This window comes from Tamandua tetradactyla, chromosome 21 (genome assembly GCF_023851605.1).
Source record: "Tamandua tetradactyla isolate mTamTet1 chromosome 21, mTamTet1.pri, whole genome shotgun sequence".
Classification (NCBI taxonomy): Eukaryota; Metazoa; Chordata; class Mammalia; order Pilosa; family Myrmecophagidae; genus Tamandua; species Tamandua tetradactyla.
Window position 1 is genome coordinate 430,806 of NC_135347.1, and position 12,899 is coordinate 443,704.

Below are 12,899 nucleotides of genomic sequence, written 5' to 3' on the forward strand. Positions count from 1 at the left end.
GTCACGACCTAGGTCGTGGGCTAGGTCCACTGTGGTGGAAGGGTGAGTAATGTGGGCTAGTGCATCTAATACTTTAAAATCCCATGCAAAAGCCCCCTTGGCAGAATGGTGAGAAGGGGAAAACTCAACTTCCCCAAGTGGAGAATTCTTGGTATTCTCACAAGCAATGGGGACAACCAAAGCAATAGCCTGAGTCCTCAATCCTGGGGTTTCTTCATATGAAACTTAACCCCGCAAAGGATAGGCTAAGCCTACTTAAAATTAGGCCTAAGAATCACCCCCTGAGAACCTCTTCTGTTGCTTAGATGTGGCCTCTTTCTCTCAGCCAACATGACAAGCAAACTCATTGTCCTCCCCCTCTCGACATGGGACATGACTCCCAGGGGTATAACCTTCCTGGCAACATGGGACAGAAATCCTAGAATGAGCTGGGACTCAGCACCAAGGGATTGAGAAAACCTTCTCGACCAAAAGGGGGAAGCATGAAATGAGACAAAGTAAAGTGTCAGTGGCTGAGAGATTCCAAACAGAGTCTAGAGGTTATCCTGGAGGTTATTCTTAAGCATTATATAGACCTCACCTTTTTAGTTAAGGTGTAACAGAGAAGATGGAGGGAACTGCCTGAAAATGCAGAGCTGTGTTCCAGAAGCCATGTTTCTTGAAGATGATTGTATAATGATATAGCTTTCACAATATAACTGTGTGATTGTGAAAACCTTGTGTCTGATGCTCCTTTTATCTACTCTATTGACAGATGAGTAAAACATACGGAATAAAAATAATAGAGGGAACAAATTTTAAAATAAATTTAGTAGATTGAAATGAAAGGGAGGGGTAAGCGGTATGGTATGTATGAATTTTTTTCTGTTTTCTTTTTATGTCTTTTTCTGAATTAATGCAAATTCATGATGATGAATATACAACTATGTGATGGTACTGTGAATTACTGATTATATATGTAGAATGGAATGATTATATGTTAAGAATGTTTGTGTTTAGATTGTTGTTACATTAAAAAAAATTTTTTTTAATTTTTTTAAAAATCCCATGCTAGTCCTTTCAGCCATCCCACCACCAGTGATTGCTTACTGATTGCAGCCACCCTAGTCATTTTCACCTCCCACAATTTTGCTGATCCTTCTCACCTCTCTCCTTTTACAGTCCCTTCCTTCTCTAGCTTTCCTCTCATTTCCTCAGCAGAGATATTTAGCATCTCTTTTATTATCTTGATACCTACCCTCAGATCCTCACGTTGGATCCATAAGGAGTTGATAGATGCATTTTTCTAAATAAGAACAGTTCCCTCCCTAAGAAACATTCTGGTGCCAGAGGTTAAGAAAATATTTTTTTCTCCACTAACGATAGTGCATTTAGACAAACAATCTAACTGGTCAAATTATATTTGGGGGTCTAAACTCTACAAATTCACTGTTGCTCTTAATCATATAAGCAGACCCTTGCTTTATAACCATTGACAGCTTCCACTGTTACCAGTGCTTAAGGAAATAGATCCTCAGTAGAGCCTATGGGTACGGTCTGATCTCCATCTCTGCCTCATCCTGCACCATTGTACCACTCCCTCTCTCTGCTCAAGCAAATACACTAGCTATTTCAGTTCATTTTCAACACATACTCCCTCCAACCTCAGGACCTCACGGTATATTCTTCTCTTTCCTTCCCACCAAGTCCCTCATCATCCTTCAGGTCTCAGCTCAATTCTCAAGTCATATGAAATGTCTTTTCTAAGCCCTGAGACTCGGTCACATCCTCTTATTACAGACCTTTTTGGCACCCAATGTTTTTTCTTAGTGATGTTTATTAGTTTTTAATTACAACAGAAGCTCTTTTAATTGAGCTCCTCAGGGCATTAACTGATGTTTTCAAATCCCTCTGTAAAATGTATTGATTGTTTGCTCAGAGCATGATAAATGCTTGTGGCTTGTGCTGTCTAGTACCATCATCACTTTTATTCCATCAACTCTGCTCTGTGCTTACAACGAACCAGTTGCTTTTGTTCTCTAACCTGTTTATGGCAGCTGTATTTGCTTGCTATAATTATTAGTTTAATTAAATAGTACATAAACTAATCAAATATGAGCATAAAGAAAGAGAGGTGCTATTTCTACAAAAACTAAGTTAAATCCTTTGGAGAGAGCTGAAAAAGCTGGGGGGAAATGCAGTTAAATTAGTCATAGCAGGCAAGAAAAGGTTTAAGATTGGAAAAAATAATAAAAATCCAAATGAATTCTGCCTTTAAATTACTTCACAAGTGGCTCTAAGTTCTCCCTCCATCTTAAAGTATCTGAAGCTGGAAATTGTAAATGATACACCTTTTGACTGTGATTTATGTAAGAAAGATGATGTAAAATTTCAGTCACTGGACCCACCTTTGAAAAAAACCACTTGGCTTATCAAATTTGCCAAATCAGTGTTCATTTATGTATTTTAGGCAAGAATAAAATGTTTAAGTATATATATTTTTTGTGATGTCTCACTTTAACTGCCTTATCCAAGTAACTAACCGACTACTAGTCTTGATATCATTTGAAAGGGGTAATTCTACAGTAATATTTACTGATGTGATCAGTTGATTCACGTTTATCTCTCACACGACCATCACAAGGAAGATTTCTCATTGGTCCTCCACTGGAATTTCTAGGGCCCAGAACCTGGCACATATAGGCATTCAGTATCATGTTGAATAAATAAATGAAAAATAATTCACTTCCATGTTGGTATATGTTCGAGGACAATGGTGTCTTTCTTTCCCACTGACTGCCTGGCTTCCCTGTTTAATCTGAATCTGTGTGTCTCTGAACCAGAAAACAATGAAATGACTTTTTACTTTATTCTCTTCCCCTTACACTATCAGAAATCTATCCCCCACCATGATCCAGGCTTAGTGAATATAACAGTTGGGTTTAATCCATAAAAATGAAAAACTTTTTCCATTTCAACTTCATTTCCTGTGTCTCTGGGTAAAATCAAACTTTACCTGAGTTAATGATGCCAATGTGCTCAAATATTCTTCAAAGGTCCCACAAAGCACAAATATCTCTATGAATTAAACCATGTTTCTTTTCATCTACGTTTTAAAAGAAATATGAATGGGGTAATAGAAAAAATACAGACAGGAGTTAGGAAATGCTTTCCAATCCCTGTTCACTGTGATTCCCCTCCCTAAGCTTCAACTCCTTTGTCTGAAAAATGGAGTTGATAAAAATACATACCTATTTTACAGAATAATTTTGAAGGATCAAATTCAATAATATATGGGAAAGCCCATGAAACCCTACAAAGGGTGATACAAATGTATACTGTCATTGCCACCACAAGGTCCCCAAACCATATTTCCTCCACAGATTCAGCCCCTGCACTTTGTGTCTGGCAGGCTACACTCAATTCATTTCTTCTAGCACAGATACAGATAATTTTCTGTACTGCACTTGAGAAGAGACTGACTTTGAAGTAGGTAACAATAGTCCTGCTCCAACAAACTTTCTGAGGAAACCACGGGCACTCATCCTTATCCTGAATCTCCCCCAGTCTTTTCAAGATGGATATAGAGGGAGGTCCCTGTGAAAACCGTAACTTCATTCCCAGTATGGATTTAAACTTTAACAGCTTTGATATCCATCTGTAAAATGTCATTCCTGTCAGTTCCATCCTAGTAGCTCAAATAATAGGAAATCACATATCCACCTCCTTCAATAAAATGTAAAAGTCTACAATCTCTTCATAACATACGTGCACTCAAGCTATACCAATTTATTATGCAATTACTTTTATTTATTAGCATCTTATTTGGCACTTATACTCCATAATTAATGTCGTTTACAAGGAAAGTTTAACTTATATAAATGGCATAAGTGGATTACTGAGCAAGCCTTAGAACAAATAAACATTTTTTTCCTTTTAAAATTTTCTACACTCTATTCTGAAATTCTGTGCAAGGGCAGGGTTTGTAAATTGTCAAAGGTGATATAGAAATTAGGCTTTTGAGGTCCATTTCCCCTTGGTAAGCCAGGTTTACAATTCAGTTTCCTGTAATGGCTGGCCTGGGTGAGTCAACAGTGACCCAACTGACCCAACATATCCAGACTCCGAAGCCCTGTCTTTTCTTTGGGAGGTTGCCACTGTTTTTCTCCATGACCTTAAACAAATCACAGTATCTGGACCTTACAGACCGTTTCCTGCAGTTTGCAGTGCTAGGGGTTAGAGATTCATGAGATAAATAAACAAGCTCACTATAAAGATTGAGAAGAACACTGGGAAGGAAAACCTACCAGGTTTATTAATAACTCCACCATCATGATTATGCCACCCAATTGTGGCAATTACATGTTACATGTTTTTTGAATGGCAGCACAGAGCCAGATCACTGTAAAATAGAGTTGACATGATAGTCACTACCTGTTAGGACACACTTTCTTCTTCTAAGGTATCCTGAAGGGGAAGGAGTGATGTCAAAGGCCATTTCTTTATGCCTGCTCTCCCAGAGGCAGAGCTGGGAGAGTAGGGTTGTAGAACAAAGATGCCTCCATCCACATCCACACATCCAGCCCTTAGGAGACCTTAGGAAGGAAACCTGGCTCCAGGACATTTCTGATCTGCAGGGCATCAAGAAGAACAGGTAATATGTCCTCTGAAATTCCCTTGGAGTTATCTCAGGTGTTGCAGACCAGTCTGTCCCAGCATGCTGTCTCTAGAGCAGGGTTCAGACTCAGAACTTACCATAGAATTGATAGGGCCTTGTGAGCTCAAAAGAACTCAGTCCAGGGAAGTACTGAACAAACATTCCAGAAAACAGAGATCCCTGTACTGGTCCTATCCAGGTACCCATGAAACAGCCTGGAACTGGAATCCAGGCTTAGAGGACAAGATGGAGGTCAACCAACCAGGGAAAAGCATGCTTTGAACCAAGAAAATTATACAAAACTCAAATCTATATGAAGACCATCATATCCTCTAGGCACTTTCACTTTCAGGTCCTCACCCCACATCAATTAAAACATATTAAAATGCACACAACATGCATTTAATATTTATGCTGTAAAAGAATTTTTATAGTTTTTGTTAGGAAATTACTTGGCTAGGGCAGCTAATTTAAAACATGCTGTGATTTCTCGGTACTCATCACATGCATTCATATATCCCACTTTGTGGGAACATTTAATCTAAAAACTGTTTTGAAATTGTTATGAACATTTAAATCCAGCAAAAAATGAAGCTGACATAGTGTTATGGTTTGTGGCTATTTAATAAATATTTATTTCAATATTGAAGAGTTCTGGGGGTTTTTTCCATTTTGGAGACAATAATTCTTCCTGATCAGATTCCAGACATTTTCCCAAGGAAAGGCTCATATGCCCAGCACTGGAAGTCCTGGGCTAAGAGGATAAACTGGTCCTGCTGGGCTTATGGCTCTCACCCAGGAACCTCACACTCCCAAAGTGCATCCAAAGAGCATGAAGTTTAGTTAGTTCTCATGCATTCCCAGCCATTTTGCAAGACTACTCTCGACCAAAACAGTAACACGGAAGTACCTCATGCTATGCCATCTGCTTAATAACCCAAGACATTCTTACTAATTAAAGTCTGCAAAGTTGTAAATTTGTGGCTCCTTTACCCATTACCAATACTAGCAGCCCTCATTGCTGGCCTTTGGTGAAGCCATGCTTCTCCTTCAGTGCACAAAGTCCAGTTTCATAAGTCTAATTTATTTTATGAAGCCTTGTTTTCCAACAAAAAAATGGGATGCAAAAACTGACTTGGAGTTGGATTTCCAGGTCCAGGAACTTTTATTTCACTCTATAAAATTACATAAGTTACGTAGGCTCCACCAAGGTGTTTATGAACTAGATCCAAATTAATTTATTTATAAATATTCTATCAGCAACTGTTAATTGGAATACACTTCATAGATTGACTTATTTCCTAGAAAAAATGAAGTTTTACAGGGTGTATTCACTAAAAAATAATCATAGGCAGGCTGTTGACAGTCACGTAACCCATTTTAGCTATGAACAAATGCTGAGGTGATGAGGTAAGAACTTGAGAACTTTACCTTAAATGTGTCTCCCGGCAATATCATATAGTCAATATGATATAGTTCATTCCTAAATTTGGTTTGCTTTATATACTTTTTTAATCCCTGTCATGGTCAGGTTCATGTGTCAACTTGGCCAAGTGGTGGTACCTGTTCGTCTGGTTGGGCAAGTGCTGGCTTGTCTGTTTCAATGAGGACACTTCATAGAATTAAATCATGATCATGTCAGCTGCATCCACAGCTGATTCCATTTGTAGTCAGCCAAAGCGGAGTGTCTCCTGCAATGAGTAATGCTTAATCTAATCACTGGAAGCCTTTAAAGGAAGATTCAGAAGAGACAGGTTCACTTCCTGCTTCGGTTGGTGAGCCTCACTTGTGGAATTCATCCAGACCCTCCATCAGAATCATGGGCTTCACAGCCTGCCCTGCAGATTTGGACTCTGTGTTCCCATGGTCACGTGAGGCACTTTTATAAATTTTATATTTGCGAATGTTCCCTGTTGATTCTGTTTCTCTAGAGAACCCGGACTAACACATCTTGGTACCAGGAGTGGTTCTTAAGAAACAGAATCTTAAAAATGGGTCTTTATGAATGGTTTTCTACTCTGACTGGACTCGAAGGCACTAAGGACTCTGATTCCCATAATCAGAATGACATTCCCAATCCATGGAGTGAGTTGGGAAAAGAGATAGTCAAAATATCACCATTCGATTCTCCTAATGCTTCGCTTGTACGAAGCCAGGCCCTGGGGGATATGTTTTTGACACATTCACAGAGTTTTGTGGAAATAAGAGGTATAGAGATGACTGGTTGTTGTTAGATACACTGGCTACATTAAGGAGTGAAAGGAATGGGCTTAAGGCTTCAAACAAGAAGCTTAAGCGCCGTCTGACAGATGTGGACGTTTCTATGAGTATCCTGAAGGAAAATCTTATTTCCTGTAGCCGTAGACTTGAGATCTCTGAAAATCAGACTCAGAATCTTGTTGTTAGAGTAGCAACTTTACAACATAAACTGAAATCTCAATGTTGCATGGTGTCTGCTGTTAAAGTGAAGGTGTGAAGGCATTGATTGGAAAGGAGTGGGACCCAGAAAAATGGGATGGTGACATACAGATTGATAATGATGTCGGGGGTGAGGTTGAAACCCTAGATTATGCTTAGTCTTCTCTAGATAACCCTGTAATAGTTTGCCCTGAGGTCATAGCCACCCTACCTCCAACCTGCCTTGAGGAATTGGCCACCCAACCTCTTCCTGAAGGGAATAACCCTAGAGTGATCAATCCTGTTTCACCAGATGAAACTGCAAATGAAGGCCCTGAAGCAAATGGCATGGAAGATATTTCTAATTCTTTTCATGACCCACCCCCATCACCCCTCATTTCTTCCAGACCTATAACTAGAACTAAAGCCCCAACAGGCCCCTAAAGGTGAGGTACAAAGTATCACACATGAGGAGGTACATTATACTCTAAAAGAACTGCGTGAGTTTTCCAATTTATATAGACAGAAATCAGGGGAATATGTGTGGCAATGGATTTTAAGGGTGTGGGATAATGGTGGGAGGAATATAAGGCTAGATCAGGCTGAATTTATAGATATGGCCCCACTAAGCAGAGATTCTGCATTTAATATTATAGTTTGAGGGGTTAGAAAAGATATTAACAGTTTGTTTGGATGGTTGGTTGAAACATGAACCAAAGGTGGCTGACATTACCTGAGGTTGAAATGCCAGAACTGCCCTGGTATAATGTAAATGAGGGGATCCAGAGGCTTAGAGAGATTGGAATGTTAGAGTGGATTTATCATGCAAAGCCTGCTCTTACTCCCCAGGGATGTCCAGAGGATGCACCTTTTACCAGAACAGTGAGAAACAAATTTGTGAGACTAGCATTATCACCCCTGAAGAGCTCTGTGGTTGCACTTCTCTGTAGGTCAGATATTACTGTAGGAACTGCTGTCACTGAGCTGGAATCCTTAAACACAATGGGGATGACTGGATCCCAACTCAGCAGAAGTCAGGTGGCAGCACTTAATTGCCAAAGATAGGGTAGACGTGGCTATTATAACAGACAAACAGCCAATAAACTCAAAGCAAGAGTCAAAATTACATGACACACAGAGATTTGTGGCATTGGCTAGTAAATCATGGGGTACCTAGAAATACAATAGAAGGGCAGTCTACTAAATTTTTATTCGAGCTGTATAAAAAAAGAGTTCTAGGTAAGTGAACAGAAGTCTAACCTGAATGACAAAAACACAGAGTCACGGCCCCTTAATCAATTTCCAGACTTGAAACAGTTTATAGACACAGAGCCCCTTGAATGAAGGGGAGGCCAGGTTCCTATGGGGGAGAAACCTGTTACACTGCCACAAATTTATACTGTTAATCTTCCTCCAAGCCTTCCCCAAGGAGACCGACGGCCTTTTACCAGGGTAACTGTGCACTGGGGAAAAGGAAATGATCAGATATTTGGGGGATTATTAGACACTGGTTCAGAAGTGACATTAGTTCCAGGGGACCCAAAACGTCACTCTGGTCCACCAGTCAGAGCGGGGGCTTATGGAAGCCAGGTGATCAATGGAGTTTTAGCTCAGGTCCATCTCACAGTGGGCCCAGTGGGCCCCTGGACCCATTCTGTAGTTATTTTCCAAGTTTCAGAATGTATAATTGGTATAGAAATATTGAGCAACTGGCAGAATCCCCATATTGGCTCTCTAATTCGTGCAGTGAGGCTATTATGGTGGGAAAGGCCAAGTGGGAGTCACTAGAAGTGCCCCTACCTAGCAAAATAGTAAATCATAAGCAATACCGGATTCCTGGAGGGATTGCAGAGATTACTCCCACTCTTAAGGACTTGAAGGATGTAGGGGTGGTGATTCCCACCACATCCCCATTCAACTCCCCTATCCGGCCTGTGCAGAAAACAGATGGGTCTTGGAGAATGACAGTGGATTATCGTAAGCTCAACCAGGTGGTAACTCCAATTGCAGCTGCTGTTCTGGATGTGGTATCATTGCTTGAGAAAATCAATTTATCCCCTGGTACCTGGTATGCAGCTATTGATCTGGCAAATGCTTTTTTCTCAATAGCTATTAGTAAGGACGACCAGAAACAGTATGCTTTCAGCTGGCAAGGGTCAGCAATATAGTTTGACTGTCCTACCTTAAGGGTATATCAACTCTCCGGCCCTATGTCATAATCTTGTCTGTAGGGACCTTGATCGTTTGTCCCTCCCACGAGATTCACACTGGTCCATTATACTGATGATATCATGTTGATTGTATCTAGTGAGCAAGAAGTAGCAACTACTCTAGACTTACTGGCAGGGCATTTGCATGTCAGAGGATGGCAGATAAATCCAACAAAAATACAGGGGCCTTCCACCTCAGTGAAATTTCTAGGTGTCCAGTGGTGTGGGGCATGTCAAGATATCCCTTCTAAGGTGAAGGATAAGTTGCTGCATCTGGCCCCTGTATGATCGAAAAAAGAGGCACAATGCCAAGTTGGTCTCTTTGAATTTTGGCGACAACATATTCCTCATCTGGGTGTGCTACTCCAGCCCATTTATTGAGTGACCAGAAAAGCTACTAATTTTGAGTGGGGACCTGAACAAGAGGAGGCTCAGTGACAGGTCCAGGCCACTGTACAAGCTGCTCTGCCACTTGGGTCATATGATCCAGCAGATCCGATGGTGCTGGAAGTGTCCGTGGCAAATAGAGATGCTGTCTGGAGCCTCTGGCAGGCCCCTATAGGAGAATCACAATGCAGACTCTTAGGATTTTGGAGCAAAGCCTTACCATCTGCTGCAGATAACTACTCTCATTTTGAGAAACAGCTTTTGGCCTGATACTGGGCCTTAGTAGAGACTGAACACTTAACCATGGGCCACCAAGTTACCATGAGACCTGAGTTGCCTATCATGAGCTGGGTGTTGTCTGACCCACCAAGCCATAAAGTTGGGCAAATGCAGCAGCACTCTATTGTAAAATGGAAATGGTATATACAGGATAGGGCCAGAGCAGGTCCTGAAGGCTCAAGTAAGTTACATGAGGAAGTGGCCCAAAGGCCCATGGTCTCCACTCTTGCCACATTACCTTCTCTTTCCCAGACCAGAGCTATGGCCTCTTGAGGAATTCTTTACAGTGTATTGACTGAAGAAGAGAAAACTCGGGCCTGGTTTACAGTTGGTTCAGCACGATATGCAGGGACCACCCGAAAGTGGACAGCTGCAGCACTACAACCCCTTTCTGGGTGTCCTTGAAGGACAGTGGTGAGGGGAAATCCTCCCAGTGGGCAGAACTTCGAGCAGTGCACCTGGTTGCTCATTTTGCTTGGAGGAAAAACTGGCCAGAGGTGCATTTGCATACTGACTCATGGGCGGTTGCTAATGGTTTGGCTGGATGGTCAGGGACTTGGAAAGACCATAATTGGAAAATTGGTCACAAAGAGGTCAGGGGAAGAAGATGTGGATAGACCTTTCTGAGTGTCACATTCACATGAGACACAAACATGAAGATATTTGTGTCTCATGTGAATGTGCACCAAAGGGTGACTTCAGCAGAGGAAGATTTTAATAATCAAGTGGATAAGATGACCCGCTCTGTGGATACCAGTTAGTCTCTTTCCCCAGCAACTCCTGTCATTGCCCAGTGGGCTCATGAACAAAGTGGTCATAGTGGCAGGGATGGAGGTTATGCATGGGCTCGGTAACATGGACTTGCGCTCATCAAGGCTGACTTGGCTACAGCCTCTGCTGAGTGTCCAATCTGCCAGCAGCAGAGACCCACACTCAGCCTCTGATATGGCACCATTCCCCAAGGTGACCAGCCAGCTACATGGTGTCAGGTTGATGACACTGGACCACTCCCTTCACGGAAGGGGAGGCGATTTGTTCTAACTGGAATAGACACATACTCTGGATATGGGTTTGCTTTCCTTGTACACAGTGCTTCTGCCAAAATTACCGTTCATGGGCTTACAGAATGCCTTATCCATCGTCATGATATTCCACACAGCATTGCTTCTGATCAAGGAACACACTTCATAGCAAATGAAGGGCAGGAATGGACACATGTTTATGGAATTCTCTGGTCTTACCATGTTCCCCATTATCCAGAAGCAGCTGGATTGATAGAACGGTGGAATGGCCTTTTGAAAACTCAATTACGGTGCCAACTAGGTGGCAATACCTTAAAAGGCTGGGGTAATGTTCTCCAGGAAGCTGTGTATGCTCTGAATCAGAGTCCACTGTACAGCGCTATTTCTCCCATAGCCAGGATCCATGGGTCCAGCAACCAAGGGGTGGAAATGGGAGTGGTACCACTCACTATTACCCCTAGTGATCCACCAAGAAATTTTTTGCTTCCTGTCCCCGAGACCTTGAGCTCTGCTGGTCTATAGGTTTTAGTTCCAAAATGGGGAGTGTTCCTACCAGGAGACACAACAATGATTCCACTGAACTGGAATCTAAGACTGCCACTTGGTCACTTTGGGTTACTTATGCCACTGGATCAACAAGCCAAGAAGGGGATTACATATTTGTCTGGGGTGATTGACTCTGACTATCAGGGGGAAGTAGGACTGCAACTACATAATAGAGGTAAAGAAGAGTTTTCTTGGAATATAGGAGATCCCCTAGGGCGTCTTTTTGTACTACCATACCCTGTAATTAAAATCAATGGAAAACTGCAACAACCCAAGCCAGGCAGGACTACCAATGGCTCTGAAACTTCAGGAATGAGGGTTTGGGTCACCCTACCAGGCAAAGAACCATGGCCAGCTGAAATGCCTGCTGAGGGTAAAGGGAACATGGAATGGATAGTGGAAGAAGGTAGTGAGAAATATGAACTATGACCACATGATCAGTTACAGAAATGAGGACTGTGATGCTGTTTTGTTCATGTTACACTATTTAAGTTGTAAGATATCAAGTTTAAGAATGAATATTACCCAAGGATTTACACCCTATCCTGGAGAGATTTAATGTGTTTCCACTTACATGCAGGACAGTTGAGTGTTGTTAGTTGAAAAAAAAAATGTGTTTTACTGTTTTTTATTTAGAAATTAGGTATTGTTTCAGGTGATATATATAGCTGCCAAGTTGACAAGGGGTGGACTGTCATGGTCAGGTTCATGTGTCAACTTGGCCAAGTGGTGATACTTGTTTGTCTGGTTGGGCAAGTGCTGGCTTGTCTGTTGCGATGAGAACATGTCATAGAATTAAATCATGATCGTGTCAGCTGCATCCACAGCTGATTCCATTTGTAATCAGCTAAAGGGGAGTATCTTCTGCAATGAGTGATGCTTAATCTAATCACTGAAAGCCATTTAAGGAAGATTCAGAAGAGACAGGCTCTCTTTCTGCTTCAGCTGGTGAGCCTCTCCTGTGGAGTTCATCCAGATCCTCCATCGGAATCCTCGGCTTCACAGCCTGCCCTGTGGATTTTAGACTCTACGTTTCCATGGTCACGTGAGCCACTTTTATAAATTTTACATTTTCGGGTGTTCCCTGTTGATTCTGTTTCTCTAGAGAAACCTGAGTAATACAATCCCTGAGTACATATTGAGTGTACAGTGGTAAGCTCATGATATTGGCAGACAACGTGAGGTAAAATCTCCCTTCTGCCATTGGCCAGCCTGAGAACTTGGACAAAATCTGAAGCTGTATTTCTTCACTTTTAGAACGTACTGATAACCAATACCTCATAGGATTATTCTGAAGATTAAACAAGTCAGTGAGTGTAAAGTTTGTGGCCAGCAGTCACTAAATGTTACCTTTGGGCACCACCATCACTATTAGTCACCATTTCTCACTACTTAACACCACCCGCAGACGTCTCACTCAGA